Below are 20,074 nucleotides of genomic sequence, written 5' to 3'. Positions count from 1 at the left end.
TTTGTCACTACAGGTGATGATACTATGCATCGGATTACACATGTTGGTTCAGTTCCATTGCTAGAAAAAGATGGGACATACAACACATTGGGAGATGTTCTATATGTGCCTTCAATCACAAAGAATTTAGCATCAGTTGGACAAATGACAGATAAAGGGTTACAAGTCCGTTTTAATCGTTAGGGCTGCTTCATAGAGGAGTTTCACAAAGGCAGACCAAGCAAGATATTGGCACGCGGAAGAAAGAAAGGTCGCTTGTTCTCATTGGAAGTTGAAGATCCATGTTTACACAATGGTATGTATGCAACAAATCAGCCACTCAAGATAATTGGGGAGAGTTATGGCATAAGAGGATTGGTCATGTCAATTTTAGAAGACTAAAGCACATGCAATCAAATCAAATTGTACGTGGATTACCAAAGTTTGGCAGATTGAATTTTGATCATGTTTGTGAAGCTTGTCACTTTGGGAAGCAATCTCGTTTACCATTTCCAAAGAGGGGGAGAATTAGCCAAAGTCCTTTGGAAATTGTTCATTCAGATATTTGGGGATCTTGTGATCATGCTACGCCAAATGGTTGTCGATATTTTATCACATTCACAAATGATTATAGGAGAATGACATGGGTTTACTTTCTAAAGGCAAAGTCAGAGGCATTTGAGGTATTCTTGGAGTTCAAAGTTATGGTTGAGAAAGAGAATGGTTGTCAAATTAAATGCCTACGTACAGATGGAGGGGGAGAGTACATGTCACACAGTTTTGATGATTACTTACGTGAACAAGGCATAAGAAGACAGATTACTTATCGATACACACCACAACAAAATGGAGTTGCTGAGAGAAAGAATAGAGTCATAGCAGAGATTGCAAGAGCCATGATGAATGAGATGAATATGCCATTAACATATTGGGCTGAAGCAGTTCATACAGCAATACACATTATGAATCAAACACCAACAGCTGCCATTCATGAAATTTCACCTTATGAGAGACTTTATGGGATCAAGCCAACAGTTTCCTACATGAAAGTTTTTGGATGTGTTTGCTATGTTCATGTGCCAAATGAAGCAAGAAAGAAGATGGAGCCAAAGGCAGTGAAGTGTATATTCTTGGGCTACCTAGTTGAAAACAAAAGGTTACAAGTGCTATGATCCTACGACAAGACAAGTTTATGCGAGTAGAGATGTCAGATTTTGTGAGCATGAACCATGGTATAAACCAAAGCCAGTGATGATAGAAGATGAGTATGAAGATCAAGAGAATGTGCGTCATGTTGTTGATAATCTAGGACCATCAACAAGAACTATTTCAGGATCACATATGGCAGAAGAGAGTACAGGAAGTGTCAACCCATGGAGTGGTCATTTGCGAGATAAGAAGCAAGACGAGAAAGGCAAGAAGAAAGTGGTTGAAGAGAGTTCTGGAGATGAAAGCTTCGATGAAGAGCATGGTTTACCACATTTGAGGACACCTGGCAGAAATATGTACCCCCATATGCAATAGTTGAAGAGAAGAGTGCACCACAGTTGAGAAGATCAGAGAGAGTGCACAAAAAAAGGTCTTGATTATGATGAGACATTTAGTCTAGTTGCAAAGATGACAACAGTCAGATTGGTGATAGCAATGGCAAGTATGTTTGGTTGGAAGTTACGGCAAATGGATGTGGATAATGCATTCTTGAATGGTGACTTGGAAGAAGAAGTTTATATGATACAGCCAGAGGGTTATCAACACCAGAGTTTCCATATTATGTGTGTAAGTTGAAGAAAGCATTGTATGGTTTGAAGCAAGCATCTAGAGCTTGGTGTGAAAAGATAACCAGATTCTTGAAGAAGATTGGATTTAAACAGTCTACTGCTGATCACTCATTGTTTTTGAAGCATGCTCATGGAGAGATCGTCGTTATTGTTATCTATGTTGATGACTTGATTCTCAATGGAAGTCATGATGAGCAAATTTTGCATGTCAAGAAGAGTTTGTTGAGAGAATTCAACATGAAGGACCTTGTGAGTTGAGATATTTCTTGGGAATTGAAATTGTCAATACTTTATCAGGAATTTGGATGATACAAAGACAATACGCGTTGGATATGCTTGAGAAGTATGGAATGACAGCGTGCAAACCGGTTGATACACCTCTTGATCAAAATGTGAAGTTGATTGATGATAGAAATTACATTGAAGATGTCACTATGTATCGCAAGATGGTTGGAAGTCTTATTTACTTGACAATAACAAGGCCAGATTTGAGTTATGCAGTGGGTATTGTGAGTCAATTCATGCAAAAGCCATGTAAAAGTCATCTTGATGCAGTGAGACGGATTATGAGATATGTGAAAGCCACTGTCAGTTATGGAATGTTTTATGAAAAGAATGGGAAGCTTTGTCTTTATGGTTACACAGATGCAGATTGGGCAGGAGATTTTATGATAGAAGATCTACAAGTGGTTATGCATTTTCCATTGGCAATGGTATGATAAGTTGGAGTAGCAAGAAGCAATCAACTGTAGCATTATCAAGTACAGAAGCTGAATATCGTGGAGCAGCTTTTGTAGCATGTGAAGAGTCATGGTTGAGAGTACTTATGGTAGACTTTGGTTTTGACTATCTTGACAATGTCATTATATATTGTGACAATATTAGCAGCATCATGTTGGCAAAGAATCCAGTCTACCATGCTCACACTAAACACATTGAGGTACATTATCACTTCATTAGAGAAAAAGTTTTGGCAAATGATATTGATTTGGTGTATGTGAAGACAAATGATCAAGTTGCGTATATATTCAAAAAAGCTCTTGGAAAGGAGAAGTTTTGCTACTTTCGTGAAGCATTGGGAATCCATCATATGCAAGCTCACTCTGAGCTTGAGGGGGAGTGTTAAAGAATATGATGTTAAAGAATATGTCCATTGTGCTATGGGCGGCTGGAAATTGACTATACTATGTTGTAAATATACTTTGGATAATAGTTAAAAAAAGAAGAAGAGAAGAGCAGCACGTTGAATGGCTGCTGCAGGGGAACGATTGTGTGTGTGTGTGTGTGCGTGTCTCGATGTGTGTGTGTAGTCTTCTTTCCTACCTTCTCCATCACCTGCCCACTCTACAAGTTTGGTAGGAGGATGGAGCCTAGATGTAGATCTAAGTGCTAGAAATCTATAGCTTAAAATAGTTGCACGATGGATCTCAAGTTATATTGAGTCAACCCACGGAGAATGGTAGGAGGCTCAAGCTCAAGTTTGAGCCTAGATGTACATCTAAGTGCTAGAAGTCTAAAGCTGACAAGAGTTGCAAGATGGAGCCTAAGTTTCATTGAGGCACCCATGTAGTTTGGTAGGAGAGGCTTAACTGATGTTGGAATCTAGATGTACATCTGTGCTAGAAATATAAATATGACAAGAGTTGCAAGATGGATTCCAGGTTACATTGAACCAAACCATGGAGGATGGTAGGAGGCTCTATCTCAAATTTGAGCCTAGATGTAGATCTAAATGCTAGAGATATGAAGATGACAAGAGTTGCAAGATGGATCCCAAGTTACATCGAGTCACCCATGGATTTCAATGGAATGTTTGAATTGATGTTGGAGCCTAAATGTACATCTATGTGCTAGAAATCTATAGCTAGCAAGAGTTTCAAGTTGGATCCCAAGTTACATTGAATCAACCCGTGGAGAATGGTAGGATGCTCAAACTCAATTTGAGCTTAGAGTATTTCTAGCACTTCGATGTACATCTAAGTGCTATAAATACCTAGCTAATAAGAGTTTCACAAAGCCAAAGTTACATAGAGGCAAGCATGGAATTTGGTAGGAGGCTCGAACTCAAGTTTGAGCCTAATGTACATCCAAGTGTTAGAAATCTATACTTGTCACATGAGTTTCAAGATGGAGCCTAAGTTACATGGAGGCACCCATGGAATTTGGTAGAAAGCTCAAACTCAAGTTTGAGCATAGATGCACATTCAAGTGTTAGAAATCTACAAGCAACAAGCGGTGTGAGAAAAAACCCAAGCTATGCTGAAGTAGCCTTAAATTTGGAAGGAGACTCAAATTGAAGTTTGAGGTGCATTATACATTTAAAGAGTTGTAAGGTGGATCCAAGGTAATGATGAGCTTTACATCAAACCTAAGTTTCCTTGAATGACCTATCTAAAGAGTCCGAGCTTACAAGAAGGTGAGGCTTCAAAGTAGTTGCATGCGTGGCTCGAACTTAATTAGTCATATAGTTTTCTTTTAGGATAGAACATTAGTTTGAGTATAGGTAACCATGGAGATTATGCTATGACAATTGAGCCTTGATGGACATTCAAAATATAATGAGGTTTTTTTCTTAGTTGTTTATGTGTAAATCGAGTCTTGGTGATTATAGTCCTGGTGTTTTACGTGTTGTAGCGGGACAATTTTACATGCATAAAGGTGCCAAGAAATCGGTTAAGCAAGAGGGTTGGTGGAGGTGGGTCCCTCACTCATTGATCCTTAGAGGTTTTAGCCAAGGGAAGTCAAAACTATGTCCAACTTGTGAGTATTTTTTTCCAAAAACTCTAAGAAAACTAGTTCTAGATACCCCTAACTTCGTCGAATTTTTGACCCCTTATATGTCATTTTTTTGAAAATTGTGTAACAACAGGGTATATGAGCAGGGTTTGTTCACAAAAGCCTACAATTGCTTTCAAGCTACAGGCTCATAAAAGAAGTTTTACAATCGGACTCCGTATGTGAAAGTTATGTCGATTCTCGTGAATTTTTTTTTTCCCCACTTCTTTTAACCATTATGAAAACCCATTAGTTTTGGTCCACACATGTGCGTTTGCTAATGTAACCTTGGTAGGGTTGGTGGGAAAATCTATTAAAGCCTTTTTAATGCTTTTGAAAACTTCTATATTATAATAGGTTTGGATTTTTCTATAGATGATGACGAATTCGACGCCGACGTGACAGGTGACATTCTTTACTCCCGCGTCTTCCTACCCTCTGCGCATCTCCTCACGGTCCCACAAGGCTCTTTCTCACACGTCTACATTAACTCTCTCTCTCTCTCTCTCTCTCTCTCTCTCTCTCTCTCTCTCTCTCTCTCTCTCTCTCTCTCTCTTTTTATGGAGTGGAGGTGTGGGGTGGAAGCATCGGGAAGTCTACTTGGAAAGAATTTGAGAATGTCCAAAAGCGTTTTCTCACCAACTTTTCCAAGTCAAGACACAAAAACCCTACATGCTCTTACTTCGTGAGTCCGGATTGTTAAGTATGGAGCCTGATTTACCCTTGTAATTTTCTGTGGTAAAAGCGCACATTTGTAAGGCCCCCATTATGAGGAGAAGCCATCGTGCGTGCAGGAAAATCACTCACCGGAAACCAAAATTTTCACGGACAAGAATCAGGGGCAACTTTAAAGGCCTGGGGGGCGGAGGCCCCCGAGACTTTCTTTTGCCGGAATATTCTTTTTCGCCGGAATATTATGGCCGGACGGCGGCCGAAAAGTGGTCGGAAAACAATCGGTCGGTTGGCCGGTAGTCAATGGACGATGGCCGGTGGTCGGAAGTCAATGGCCGATGGCCGGTGGCGGGTGGCCGAATTCAAAAGCGGACTTGTCTTCTCAAGGGCGGCCACACATGGGCGGATTGGAGGGTCCGATTTGGACTTATTCGCACAAGGGTGGCTACACATGGCTGTCTCTCACAAGAGAGGGCAGCCCTTTTGGCCTATAAAAGGAGGCCATTTCTACACACATTTCATAGTGTGAAGTTGATGCAACAAGGTGAGTGTGAGGTGGTGAGAGTGAAGCAAGGCGGGAGCTCCATTAAGGGTATAATCCCTTTGTAAACTACTTCTTGTTTTGAAGTACTAAAGCCATTGAGTGGCTGCTTTCCCGTGGACGTAGCCCACATTGGGTGAACCACGTATATCGTGTGTACTCTCTCTCTCTCTCTCTACTCTATAATCTCGTGTATATAAATCTGTCTCTCTCCGTTAAGTAATCTAGTCAATTATCTATTTAGCTACGTCTTATTTCCTAACAACTGGTATCAGAGCAAGGTTTGCTCGTAGCTAAATTATCTCAAGGAAAGGATTCCTTGAATGGAGTGGGAGTTATGGCGGAGGAAGGGAAGCTCAAGATTGAGAAGTTCAACGGAAAAAACTACCAACATTGGAAGATGCAGATTGAAGACTAATTCTACCAGAAGGATCTCTATTTGCCACTAGGCGGTCTTGCGAAGAAGCCCGCAACAATGGCAGATGAAGCATGGATTGTTCTTGATCGAAAGGCACTGGGAACAATCCGGTTAAGCTTGGCGTCAACGGTGGCCTTCAATGTTTCGGAGATGAAGACCACGGAGGACTTGATGAAGTCACTTGACGACTTCTACGAGAAACCATCGACATCCAATAAGGTATTTCTTATGAAGCGCTTGTTCAATCTAAAGATGGCAGAGAATGGTTCAGTTGCAGAACACCTAAATGACTTTAACACAAACATAAGTCAACTTCGATCAGTGAAAATCAATTTCGATGACGAAGTGCGAGCTCTCCTTATACTATCATCTCTACCGGATAGTTGGGACAGCCTTGTGATGGCTGTAAGTAATTCTATCTCTGGCACAAATACTCTTAAGTTTGATGATGTTGGGGGTGTTCTCCTAAGCGAGAAAATGCGAAGGAGAAGAACAGGAGAATCATCAAGTGTTGCACTATCAGTGGAAACAAGAGGAAGGCTTAAGGAGAGGTTCAAAAACCAAAAGGGTCGTGATCGCTCGAGGCGGAGCAAGTCACGCACAAAGTCAGTTCTTGAATGTTGGAACTGCGGCAAGAAGGGCCACGTCAAGAAGTATTGCTGGTCCAAGAAGAAGAAGGAGAAAGAGTCTCAAGACAACAAGCCAACATCGGAGGCCAATGTGGCAGGTAAAGTAGAGCAAGATGCTCTAATTCTCTCATTAGACAATGTGTCTAATTCCTGGATAGTAGATTCCGGGGCTTCACTCCATGCGACACCACACAAGCAACATTTACAAGACTACACCAAAGGTAATTTTGGGTATGTATACTTGGGAGATGATGAAGCTTGTGAGATTGTCGGCAAAGGTACAGTTTCTATCAAAACTGCTAACGGAAATGAATGGAAGCTTAAAGATGTTAGGCATGTTCCTTCTCTTCGCAAAAAATTGATCTCTACAGGACAATTGGACGATGAAGTTCACAACATTGCATTCTGAAACAAACGATGGAAGATCTCAAAGGGATCTTTGGTGGTTGCCAAGGGAGAAAAAGTCGGTACACTTTACTTGTGTACTGTTAGCACGCAACCTTCAGCTTGTGCAGCAACTACAGAAGTTGACAGTGCGGTGTGGCACTACCGACTTGGGCATATGAGTGCCAAAGGAATGCAAATCCTTCAAACAAAGAAGCTTCTACCAGGTTTGAAAGAAGTGGACTTAGAGTTCTGTGAAGATTGTGTTTATGGTAAACAAAAGAGGGTAAAATTTCAAAAATCAGGAAATGAAAGAAAAAATTAAAAACTTGAGTTGGTTCGTTCTGATGTTTGGGGTCCTGCAAGTACACCATCACTTGGTGGCTCATTGTACTATGTAACATTCATAGACGATGCGACTAGAAAAACATGGTTTTATGTCATGAAGAATAAATCCGATGTATTTTCCATATTTCAAAGGTGGAAAGCCTTTGTGGAGAATGCCTCAGATCCGACAATGGAGGTGAATATTGCAGCCAAGCTTTTGAAAGCTTTTGTGCTAGCAATGGCATTCGGAGGCAAAGGACAACCCCAAGGACACCTCAACAAAATGGGATTTCGGAAAGGATGAACAGGACAATGATGGAACGAGCACGAAGCATGCGGCTACATGCAGGCCTACCGCTTGAGCTTTGGGCGGAAGCTGTAAGTACGTCTGTGTACTTAATCAATCGGTCACCCTCAACGGCATTGGATGGGGGAGTTCCAGAAGAGGCATGGACAGGTAAACCGGTGAATTATGCATTTCTCAAAGTGTTTGGGTGTGAGGCTTTCATGCACATAGATAGAAGACTAAGATCAAAGCTAGATGCAAAGTCCAAAAAGTGTTGCTTCATTGGCTATGGAGAAGGAGACTTTGGGTATCACCTATGGAATCTTGAAGATGGTAAAATATTAAGGAGTAGGGATGTAATTTTTAACGAACAAAATATGTACAAAGATTACTTGGAAAGAAAACAAACAAAAGAAACAGGTGATGAGTACATAGAGCTTGAGGACGGTGAAGACTCAAGGACTGCAAACAGTGACAATGTGCAACAACGTCAACCAAATGAGGAGCCTCAACCTATTCTCCGAAGATCTACAAGAGCAAGTAGACCTCCAGAAAGGTTTGTTCCTTCCTTCAACCATCTCTTGATCTCAGATTCTGGAGAGCCGGAATCATACGAAGAAGCTATGCAACATGAATCCAAAGAACAATGGACGAAGAGCATGCAAGTGGAGATGGACTCACTACATCGCAACCAAACATGGGAGTTGGTTGAGTTGCCTAAAGGTAAGCGGGCACTTCAAAACAAATGGGTGTACAAGCTGAAGGAAGAAGAAGGTGGGAAGAAAAGGTACAAGTCTAGGCTTGTGGTAAAAGGTTTTTCTCAAAAGAAAGGTATTGACTTCAATGAAATATTTTCTCCTATTGTAAAAATGAACTCAATTAGGCTTGTCTTAAGCCTTGTGGCTGCTCATGATCTAAATCTCGAGCAAATGGATGTAAATACGGCATTCCCTCACGGTGACTTAGAGGAGGAAATCTACATGCTTCAACCAAAGGGGTATGAAGTAAAAGGTAAGGAGAAAATGGTTTGCAGATTAAAGAAGAGCTTGTATGGTTTAAAGCAAGCATCAAGACAATGGTACTTGAAGTTTGATCGATGGATGTTGGATCATGGATTCACAAGATGCAACTCGGATCACTGCGTCTACACGAAGAATTTGGGAGATGGGAAATTCATCATCCTAATGTTGTATGTTGATGACATGTTGATTGCAAGTGCTAACATGCAGGACATCAAAGACCTAAAAGAGGAGCTGTCCAAATCTTTTTCAATGAAAGATTTAGGTGCTGCAAAGAGGATACTTGGTATGAAAATATCAAGGGACAGGACGAAGAAGACAATAAAGCTATCTCAAGAAGATTACATCAAGAAGGTACTAGAAAGGTTTGCAATGCAAAATGCAAAACCAGTTTCTACACCTTTGGCTGGTCATTTTAAACTAACGAAGGATATGTGTCCGAAGACACAAGAGAAGATAGCCTATATGTCTAAAGTTCCATATGCTGCAGCGGTAGGTTCTCTAATGTATGCTATGGTCTGGACAAGGCCAGACATTGCACATGCAGTGGGAGTTGTGAGTAGGTTCATGGACAACCCAGGTAAAGAGCATTGGCAAGCTGTGAAGTGGATACTTAGGTATCTAAAAGGGACAACAACAAATGCTTTGTATTTTGGAGGAACTGATATTTTTCTAGAAGGGTATGCTGATGCAGATATTGCAGGTGACAAAGATACTCGAAGGAGCACTACTCTCTATGTGTTCACGGTTGGAGGCACAATAGTAAGCTGGGCTTCAAAGCTGCAGAAAGTGGTTTCACTTTCTACCACGGAAGCAGAGTATGTAGCAATGACGGAGGCAAGCAAAGAAATTCTGTGGCTTCACAGATTCTTAGAAGAGCTTGGATTCAAACAAGACAATTGTGTCTTGTACAGTGATAGCCAAAGCGCTATCCATCTTGCGAAGAACTCAGCCTTTCATTCAAGGACAAAGCACATTGAGGTGAGATATCACTTCATACGCACTCTTTTGGAAGAGGGACAACTAAAGCTAGGAAAGGTGCATACAAGTGAAAATCCTGCAGACATGTTTACAAAGGTGGTCAACAAGGAGAAGTTGAGCTTTTGCTCATCTTCAATCGGCATTCAAGGATAAGAATCCAGAATGGAAAGCAGTCACAGGTTTGGTTTGGAGATCAGTCTCCAAGTGGGAGATTGTTAAGTATGGAGCCTGATTTACCCTTGTAATTTTCTGTGGTAAAAGCGCACATTTGTAAGGCCCCCATTATGAGGAGAAGCCATCGTGCGTGAAGGAAAATCACTCACCGGAAACCACAATTTTCACGGACAAGAATCAAGGGCAACTTTAAAGGCCTCGGGGGCGGAGTTCCCCGAGACTTTTTTTTTGTCGGAATATTCTTTTTCGTCGGAATATTATGGCCGGACGGCGGCCAGAAAGTGGTCGGAAAACAACCGGTCGGTTGGCCGGTGGCCGGTAGTCAATGGCCGATGGCCGGTGGTCGGAAGTCAATGGCTGGTGGCCGGTGGCCGAATTCAATGGCCGGTGGCCGAATTCAAAAGCGGACTTGTCTTCTCAAGGGCGGCCACACATGGGCGGATTGGAGGGTCCGATTTGGACTTATTCCCACAAGGGAGGCTACACATGGCTATCTCTCATAAGAGAGGGCAGCCCTTTTGGCCTTAAAAGGAGGCCATTTCTACACACATTTCATAGTGTGAAGTTGATGCAACAAGGTGAGTGTGAGGTGGTGAGAGTGAAGCAAGGCGGGAGCTCCATTAAGGGTATAATCCCTTTGTAAACTACTTCTTGTTTTGAAGTACTAAAGCCATTGAGTGGCTGCTTTCCCGTGGACGTAGCCCACATTGGGTGAACCACATATATCGTGTGTATTCTCTCTCTCTCTCTCTACTCTATAATCTCGTGTATATAAATCTGTCTCTCTCCATTAAGTAATCTACTCAATTATCTATTTAGCTACGTCTTATTTCCTAACACGGATCGCTTCCCATTGAGGTCTTGGGCATGCAAAGGATTGTGGAGTACATGCTTAACACACAACGTAGACCTTTGCATCGACTTCCTAGAATCGCATATGAAGCAAGTCAAAAGGTCCAAAAGACATGCAATAGCAAAATACTAAGTTCGGGGTGGATGCTTGACATCAAGAAATGGTTTGGAAGATGGGATGCATGTCACTTGGTCAAGGATGCGTTGATCGACTCCCAAGTTAATGAGACCTTCTTACAAGGCCAATGTATCACGGCTTGGGGAGAAATCCGGAGGTTCTTGCTTCAGCCATTACACCACACACATTGCCCCAAACTACAAATCTCTCTTCTTCTCCGAACGAGGTAACCGAACCCATCCCTATATCCTTGAGCCCATCCCGTTGAGTGCATGCCAAAGTTTTGCATCTGAAAAATCTGCAACTGCATTTGCAAAATTTTATTCACACTTGTCATACAAAGTGAGCTTATACAGCCCACGGCACAAAAGGCCGAATGCAACAATTTCATCACTAAAAATGAGATCATGAACTGTAAATCTGTCATCCACAAATTTGACTACAAGTCCAAGTCTAGCAAGTGCGGATACAGACAAGAGATTCTTCTTGATCCCAGGTACGTAGCTCATTTTGTGACTTGTGGTGCAAGTTTATGGGTTGCATGTGAGGTATTTTGTGTGTGAAGAAGGTGGTCGTTGGCATGCCCCCAAAAGCAAATATCCATGTCAAGCAAAGTTTTGTTGTAGTAAGGAGAAGTTCCATTAAAAAAATGGCCTTAGCCTCGTCGATGATGCTATCATGCTAAAATATCCACAATAATCTCATGACGCCACACTAGAATGGAACATGCTAGTGCTTTGATAGATGAGAAGGTGAAGTTTAAGGTACATCAGTTCATTTTTCTAGTTTCTCAACAAGGAAACAAGGCACCAAAAACGAGTTAAATATCAGAAGCAAAGAATCTACATCTAGTGGCAATGTCACACTCAGTACCCAACCAAGTAAGTGTTGTTATCTATATTTTTCTTTAAGTGGTTATTGATTAAGTACTTAATTAGAGCTTTAAAAACATTTGATTAGAGTACTTATTGATTATGTACTCTAACTAGAGAATAGTCACTTACTTTGAATTTATAGAGCATGATTTTAGACGTAGCTGTAATTTGATTAACTTAGTGAAAGAGTTTATAAGGTGTATCAAGGAGGCAGTAGCAAATAATTATGAGTGTATGTAGTCATCAATGAAGAGGATTAAATAGAGATTAGAAACTAATAGAATGAGATTGAAGAGTGAATTTTGAGATGCATTCAGAATTGAAAAAGGACACTAGATTAGAGGAGAGGAAAAGGTTAGTATCTAAGAGGAGAGTAGAAGTTTAGGACCTCTGAATGTAATCTCAGAAGACAAGTTACAATGGTTAGTAGAATGAAATTTTGATTAGTGTAGGTTTATGAGAGATTAAGAGGAAGGGAGGGAGTGATTGAGAGGAGGGAAGGGAGATTACACAGAGAGATTAGAAGAGATTAGGGAGTGATTAAGAGGACCTGAGGGTATTACACAAAAAGATTATATATCTTATTACACATAGAGATTAGAAGATATTAGGGAGTGATTAAGAGGACCTGAGGGTATTACACAAAGAGATTAGAAGAAGATATCTCACACACACACGAGAGAGAGAGAGAGAGAGAGAGAGAGAGAGAGAGAGAGAGAGAGAGAGAGAGAGAGAGAGAGAGAGAGAGAGAGAGAGAGAGAGAGAGAGAGAGAGAGAGGTGCACCTGGATAAGCCTTTGAAATTCAAAATTCAAATATGGAAACCAGTGCTATAACAAATCTTCACCTACAATCAAAAAGAGAAAGACACACACACACACACACACACACACACACACACACACACACACACACACACACACACACACACACACACACACACACACACACACACACAGAGAGAGACTTAATGTAGGCATGAGACAATGTAGGCATGAGAGAAAGAGATTTTTGGGACTGCCAATAGATTCATAGACGAGAGGGAGATGTGGAAGTAAAGAACCTTACTTGTCACATCGTCATCAGTTTTTCACAGTCTCCAAGAAAATCCAAAGCCTACTTTAATGTAGGAGAGAGAGAGAGAGAGAGAGAGAGAGAGAGAGAGAGAGAGAGAGAGAGAGAGAGAGAGAGAGAGAGAGAGAGAGAGAGAGAGAGAGAGAGAGAGAGAGAGAGTTCTATTATCATGCTTGGAGGTCAAATATGACCTATGGGACCAAATGAACATGTCACATGGTGTGAGTGGAGGTCATAAGTGACTCTCAATGCTCAAAAATGATTGAAATGAGCATCGCAATAGAGAGTCCACATCATGGTTGGGAGAGGAAGGTATGTAGGGAGAGCTCATGGATGAATATATGGGGAAAAGAGGACCTAATGTGGTCAAAAGCTGAGCACTCAAGTAGTGTGTGGTACTCACTCTCCCTTACTTTGCACCTTATGCCCTTGTCAAGTAAGGGAGAGTGAGTACCACACACTACTTGAGTGCTCAGCTTTTGACCACATTAGGTCCTCTTTTCCCCATATATTCATCCATGAGCTCTCCCTACATACCTTCCTCTCCCAACCATGATGTGGACTCTCTATTGCGATGCTCATTTCAATCATTTTTGAGCATTGAGAGTCACTTATGACCTCCACTCACACCATGTGACATGTTCATTTGGTCCCATAGGTCATATTTGACCTCCAAGCATGATAATAGAACTCTCTCTCTCTCTCTCTCTCTCTCTCTCTCTCTCTCTCTTCTCTCTCTCTCTCTCTCTCTCTCTCTCTCTCTCTCTCTCTCTCTCTCTCTCTCTCTCTCTTCTACATTAAAGTAGGCTTTGGATTTTCTTGGAGACTGTGAAAAACTGATGACGATGTGACAAGTAAGGTTCTTTACTTCCACATCTCCCTCTCGTCTATGAATCTATTGGCAGTCCCAAAAATCTCTTTCTCTCATGCCTACATTGTCTCATGCCTACATTAAATCTGTGTGTGTGTGTGTGTGTGTGTGTGTGTTGTGTGTGTGTGTGTGTGTGTGTGTGTGTGTGTGTGTGTGTGTGTGTGTGTGTGTGTCTTTCTCTTTTTGATTGTAGGTGAAGATTTGTTATAGCACTGGTTTCCAGATTTGAATTTTGAATTTCAAAGGCTTATCCAGGTGCACCTCTCTCTCTCTCTCTCTCTCTCTCTCTCTCTCTCTCTCTCTCTCTCTCTCTCTCTCTCTCTCTCTCTCTCTCTCTCTCTCTCTCTCTCTCTCTCTCTCTCGTGTGTGTGTGAGATATCTTCTTCTAATCTCTTTGTGTAATACCCTCAGGTCCTCTTAATCACTCCCTAATATCTTCTAATCTCTATGTGTAATAAGATATATAATCTTTTTGTGTAATACCCTCAGGTCCTCTTAATCACTCCCTAATCTCTTCTAATCTCTCTGTGTAATCTCCCTTGCCTCCTCTCAATCACTCCCTCCCTTCCTCTTAATCTCTCATAAACCTGCACTAATCAAAATTTCATTCTACTAACCATTGTAACTTGTCTTCTGAGATTACATTCAGAGGTCCTAAACTTCTACTCTCCTCTTAGATACTAACCTTTTCCTCTCCTCTAATCTAGTGTCCTTTTTCAATTCTGAATGCATCTCAAAATTCACTCTTCAATCTCATTCTATTAGTTTCTAATCTCTATTTAATCCTCTTCATTGATGACTACATACACTCATAATTATTTGCTACTGCCTCCTTGATACACCTTATAAACTCTTTCACTAAGTTAATCAAATTACAGCTACGTCTAAAATCATGCTCTATAAATTCAAAGTAAGTGACTATTCTCTAGTTAGAGTACATAATCAATAAGTACTCTAATCAAATGTTTTTAAAGCTCTAATTAAGTACTTAATCAATAACCACTTAAAGAAAAATATAGATAACAACACTTACTTGGTTGGGTACTGAGTGTGACATTGCCACTAGATGTAGATTCTTTGCTTCTGATATTTAACTCGTTTTTGGTGCCTTGTTTCCTTGTTGAGAAACTAGAACAATGAACTGATGTACCTTAACCTTCACCTTCTCATCTATCAAAGCACTAGCATGTTCCATTCTAGTGTGGCGTCATGAGATTATTGTGGATATTTTAGCATGATAGCATCATCGACGAGGCTAAGGCCATTTTTTTAATGGAACTTCTCCTTACTACAACAAAACTTTGCTTGACATGGATATTTGCTTTTGGGGGCATGCCAACGACCACCTTCTTCACACACAAAATACCTCACATGCAACCCATAAACTTGCACCACAAGTCACAAAATGAGCTACGTACCTGGGATCAAGAAGAATCTCTTGTCTGTATCCGCACTTGCTAGACTTGGACTTGTAGTCAAATTTGTGGATGACAGATTTACAGTTCATGATCTCATTTTTAGTGATGAAATTGTTGCATTCGGCCTTTTGTGCCGTGGGCTGTATAAGCTCACTTTGTATGACAAGTGTGAATAAAATTTTGCAAATGCAGTTGCAGATTTTTCAGATGCAAAACTTTGGCATGCACGGTTTGGTCATCTGAATTTTGTCAGTTTGCTGCGTTTGCAAAAATCTGATATGGTTGCTTCTTTGCCGCCTCTTGAAGCACCTGTCAAATATGTTTGTGAAGGCTGTATTTTGGGTAAGATGCAACGTTCTAAGTTTCCAAAGGATGGTTCATTTCGGGCCACATGCAGGTTGCAGCTTGTGCATAGTGATGTTTGTGGGCCAATGCAAACTCCGTCCTTGGGCCATTACCTTTACTTCGTGACTTTCATTGATAATTACTCCAGGCATGCATGGGTATTTCCGCTTAAAGCAAAGTCCAAAGTTTTTATGTGCTTCAAACAATTTCTGGCTATGGCTAAAAATGTCTCGAAATGTACTATGGGCACCCTCCGTTCCAATCAAGGGGGGGAGTATATGTCTCATGAATTTAATGCATTTTTGGCTAGTCGTGGGATAAAACACCAATGTATAGTGCCTTATACACCTCAGCAGAATGGTGTTGCTGAGAGGAAAAATAGGTCACTGACAGAAATGGCACGATGTACGGTCACAAGTCAAGCTTTGCCGCATTCTTTTTGGCTTGAGGCCATCATGTGTGCCACTTTTGTACTTAACAGGTGTCCTATGAAGTCTTTGCAGTCTATTACTCCATATGAAGCATGGCATGATAGAAAGCCTTCTATTGAGCACATGTGTGTTTTTGGATGTTTGGCATATTCTTTGGTACCACAAACACGGCGCAAAAAATTGGATGATAAGGCTGTCAAATGTATTTTTGTTGGTTATAGTGCTGAAAGCAAAGGTTACAGGTTGTGTCATCCACAAACAAAACTTATTTTGGTTTCACTGGATGTAGTGTTTGTAGAAGATTTTGTTCAGCCCTTGCTGTCATGTACTAGAGACAGTAATGTAAGCTCACAGGACATTTATGACACTTTGTTGCCTCTTTTCAGTGGTGGAAATACGAATGTAAGTTACAATGAGGCAAATGTACAACCTATGGGGGTTTCTGAAAATGTTACAGATGAGCCTATTATTGATGCAGATGTACATGATGTACTTGATGAGGAAAGGGCTCAAAATGAGCAGGCTAGAGGTATGCCAAAATGGCTGGTGCACACTTTGCGTGATAGTAAATTGAATGCACCTTTGTCTAGTCGTACTCATTCAAGCTCTCGCCATGCATCTTATGCATCATATTGTTATGCTTTGGGTGTGTCTATCTTACATGATGTTGAGGAGCCTCTGTCTTTTGAAGAAGCACAGAATTCAGAAAATTGGATGGCTGCCATGCAATCAAAATATGATGCACTTATAGAAAATGACACATGACCTTTATGTGATTTGCCTCCTAGCAAAAAGGCCATTGGTATGAAGTGGGTTTACAAGTTGAAATGCAAGCCGGATGGTGAGATTGATCGCCGGCTCGGACTTGTTGCAAAGGGTTATGCACAACAAAAAGGCATAGATTATGAAGAGACTTTTGCTCCCACTTGTTGTATGACTATTGTGCATTTTCTATGTGCATTGGCAGCTCATTTTGGTTGGGATGTACATCAATCAGACATTGTTACTTCTTTCTTGAATGGTGACATATTTGAGGAAGTATATGTAACGTAGCCTCGTGGTTTTGTCATAAAAGGACAAGAGGACAAAGTGTGCAGATGTAAGAAGGCCTTGTATGGGTTGAAGCAATCTCCTCGTGCTTGGTATGAGAAAGTAAGCTCATTGTATGTAAAGCGTGAGGGTGATGTACTTCTCATTGTGGTTCTTTATGTCGATGATTTGCTGATCAGTGGATCAAATGAGAGACATATTGCTGAATTTAAGGCAAAGTTACATAGAGACATCGCTATGTAAGTTTGGACTTGAGGATTGCAAACCTATTGCCACTCCCATGGAAACAGGTTTGAAGTTGATTCTACATGATGCTGGCGATCCTGCTGATGTCACTCTTTACCAAACGGCTATTGGTGCCTCATTTATGTATGTAACACGAGGCCAGATACTTAGTTTGTAGTCTCACAGGTCAGCAGATTTATGCATAGCCCAGGGTCTAAGCATTGGTAGGTTGTCAAGAGGATTTTCCGCTGCCTTAGTGGCACTTTACATCTTGGCTTGTTTTATCCCAAGGGGGGATCATTGCCGCCAGACGTACATGCTTTTTTGGACTCAGATTGGGCTGGTTGTTTTGACAAGCGAGTGTCCACTAGTGGTTTTTGTTTCATGCTTGGCAGTTCATGTATATCATGGTTAAGCAAGAAGAAACATGTGTGGCCACTTTGAGTTGTGAGGCTGAGTACAGGGAAGTCTTCACAGCTACGGTTGAGTATGTATGGCTCAGGCGCCTTATGGGTGGCTGATTTGGGTGTTGGACAGGACACTGCCAACACTATCTACACTGACAGTCAGAGCGCATTGGCACTTGCGAGAAACCCGGTTTTTCATGCTCGCACAAAGCACATTGAGCTGCATTACCACTATGTCACAAAGAGGCTCTTAGCAGGAGAGATCAACTTGGCTTATGTGCCAACATAGGACAACCTTGCAGATCTTTTCACAAAGTCATTGTCTCGTGAGAAGCTTGAAGCTTTCCGCAAAGCTTTGGGCTTACTCCCCTTTGTGGACTGATCATGTCCTCATGGCATGGCACTTCCCTTTACTCATGTGCCAGCTCTCGTTCATCGCATCACTTTAGGGGGGATTTGTTACCATATACATGTGGTAGTGATGTGTGTGAACACACTAGGACCGCCGGGGCATTTTTTCCCTCTTTAGGAGGTTTTTTTCCCCAAGCATTGTATATACGCCCATCACTCTAGGGCTATCTATCTTTTCATTTTCATACTAAGGAACACACTCTCTATTGTGTGCCTTGAGCTTCCTTCGTCTTCTCCAAGCTGTGTGCATTTCTCTGCAACCCTAATTCCAACAAATGGAATGTACTCAACCCTAAACCTTGTCTCCCCTATTGTTCAAGGTCCTACTATTTTGTGCACCTCACCGCCTAATTCTTCAGGCATCATGATTCTCAGCATCCATGGTGCTTTTGTTCTTGTGAGAGCTATCTTCTTTGATCTCTCTCTCTCTCTCTCTCTCTCTCTCTCTCTCTCTCTCTCTCTCTCTCTCTCTCTCTCTCTCTCTCTCTCTCTCTCTCTCTCTCGGCATTGGTGGCATGATAGTCAGACCACTTTCCCTCCTCTCATCTTCATCATTGTCTCTCAAACCCTGCAATATTCTCCACATTTAAAATTTATAAGGTTTGCAATTGCTAAAAATCACAAGCATTCCCACTTGGTTTTAACCACAAAAAGTGCGCCACCTTAGTATGCACTGACCTTGTCGACAGGCAGCTCGTCAACAAGGACCTGTCACACTGGACATACTGACTAACATGTTGCCTAGTATGTGCTCTTTTCAAGTAACCCACTATCATGAATATTAGCATGTATCCTATTGCCTTGGTACAAATCTTTCTTCTTAGCATAATCTCTAGTGGGATCAAATAAGAGAGACTTATTCTCGTCCCCTCCATGTATGCTTGTATAGTGGATATTGTTGACTCGTACCATCCACCTCTTCAAAAGAAGTTTAGACATTGCACACACCTAGAATATTAAACACACTAACACTATCCTAGCCTTGTCTCCATCAATGCAACTAGGATTAGCTTGCTAGAATCGCATCGTAATAAAGTCCACAACTTTTGACGCTCTGATAATAGTAGTGGTAGTGACATCTATCTCAAAGACTCTCATCAGCATCTTGACACATGAGGAATTACCTAAATTAATTTACAAACACTTGTGTCTCACCAAGATTGAGTGAGAGTCCTGAAATGGAAGGACGGAAACTTGTATCAAATCCACGACATGTTTGCACTCCCTCATCAATATTAGTCACCCCAAATAGAGTGATGAAATAGTTTTGTTTTAACAAAAGCTAGCCCCTACATTGCACATTCATGGTGAGAAACTACTTTAATCTTAAGCCAGATTTAATGAGAGATAACAACATACTCCCTTGGGAACGGAGTGCTACTTCTAGACTATGTCAAGTACTCGCAAGGCATCTTAGGCTCAATCATTCTTTTGCCCACTTAGAATTGCACCAATTGGAGTCATCTTCACAATTGCAACATACTCAATCTTAACCTTGAACTCCCCACTTCAAGAGGCCACTCTGTGATGGTTTTTTGTGTCATCTGCTAGAATTGATCTACGTTACAAAATGTTGTTGTCAGTCATTGCAGTGCAATGCAAATGAGGGGAACTTACATGAAGACTTAATTATTGATGGTAGTCTCATCTAATAGAACTGTACATTCTTGCGTTTGAAACTTGAGGGGTCCGAGGGTGAAGAGGCTCTTCGCTCCATCATATGCAAACGGTTTGCCTCCAAATTCACTGGCATATACTTGATGAAGTTTCATCATAATGGTTTCATAGATTTTTTAGCTTGCAATCCCATCATTGCCACCGAGATCTGATCATTAGAAATACTCACCTGCAAGGTATAAAGTAGGTTCAATAGAAGAAATACTCACCTGCAAGGTATAAACCAGATTCAATAGAAGAAAAGGCATCAATAGTGCATACAATACTTGAAACAAAAGTTGATGCAGGCTCGTGAGAAAGCTACATATCAAAAATCATGGTGCAATACTCACATCATAGTGGAAAACATCTTGCGATC

This window comes from Adiantum capillus-veneris, chromosome 4 (genome assembly GCF_014529385.1).
Source record: "Adiantum capillus-veneris isolate H3 chromosome 4, ASM1452938v2, whole genome shotgun sequence".
Taxonomy (NCBI): Eukaryota; Viridiplantae; Streptophyta; class Polypodiopsida; order Polypodiales; family Pteridaceae; genus Adiantum; species Adiantum capillus-veneris.
Note: the sequence above shows the minus strand (reverse complement) of the source record.